At 36.6% G+C, this 1149-nt stretch overlaps 1 pseudogene; it reads left to right on the top strand.

The window, feature by feature from the left end:
- The first annotated feature begins 346 nt into the window (after window positions 1-346).
- LOC113409113 lies at window positions 347-844 on the top strand (annotated as a pseudogene).
- The last annotated feature ends 305 nt before the right edge of the window (window positions 845-1149 follow it).

Below are 1149 nucleotides of genomic sequence, written 5' to 3'. Positions count from 1 at the left end.
GTAAACCAGTGGATATTTCTTCTGGACGTCAAAGGAGTTAAGTACCTGAGTTCAGTAATCTGATTTTCATCTGAAACCATTAGAGAAAGGAACATTCACCACATAATAGAGCGATGGATCATAAAATATGAAACAAATACCAAATAAAGTCTAATTCTATGTATGATATAGCACACTGCAGTAGGTTTGTGTTTTGAGCTAATAAACAATTATATAACTCTAAGTTACAAAATTATGAAATGACAACTCCCATTGTATGTTGCCCCACATTAGAATACAGAGACTCCCACTAAAAGAATTATTTTGTTTGCAAAAACCTGTATCTTTTTTTTTATTCTCTTTTTAGATCAGCAAGTTGGAAAGAGAGAAAAACCAAGAAGTTAAACAGATCAAAGAGCACGAACAGCATAAAAACACAGTGTTGGTAACGGAACTTAAGGCCAAACTTCATGAAGAGAAAATGAAGGAACTCCAGGCTGTTCGAGAAGCACTTTTGAGACAGCATGAATCTGAGCTTCTTAGAGTCATAAAGATTAAAGATAATGAAAACCAGAGATTACAGGGCCTTCTTAATGCTGTACGAGATGGGGCTCCTGATAAGGTTAAAACAGTGCTTTTCACAGAAGCGAAAGAGGAGGCCAAGAAAGGGTTTGAATCTGAGAAAATAAAAATGCAGCAAGAAATTTCAGAACTTAAGGGGGCTAAGAGACAAGTGGAGGAAGCCTTAACTTTGGTCATTCAAGCTGACAAAATTAAAGCAGCAGAGATAAGGAGTGTGTATCACTTACACCAAGAGGAAATCAGCAGGATCAAGAGAGAGTGTGAAAGAGAAATTCGCAGACTGGTATGTGTTGATGTAAATATATATGCTTTTTGGTTTTGTTTGTTTTTGGTTTTTTGGCCATTAAAAAAGAGCTCTGGGCTGGAGTAATGGTTCAGATGCACATGATTGGGCATCCAAACTTTTGGGTCCTTATTCAAGCAGGATCTCTGACTTTTTTGAGGTTCACCCATCACAATGACAATGTCTAAAATGAGGTTTGCTAAATACATAGGCTAAATTTTTAACATGTTTTTACAGCATTCTTTCTGCCACTAAGGTGAGTGCTGCACAAAGTTTGTCAAATGCTTGGAACAAACATTCTGTTA

Source organism: Terrapene carolina, unplaced genomic scaffold, assembly GCF_002925995.2.
Source record: "Terrapene carolina triunguis isolate 2854851 unplaced genomic scaffold, T_m_triunguis-2.0 Scaffold29801, whole genome shotgun sequence".
NCBI lineage: Eukaryota > Metazoa > Chordata > Testudines > Emydidae > Terrapene > Terrapene triunguis.
Note: the sequence above shows the minus strand (reverse complement) of the source record. Positions and strands in the feature narration are given on the sequence as shown.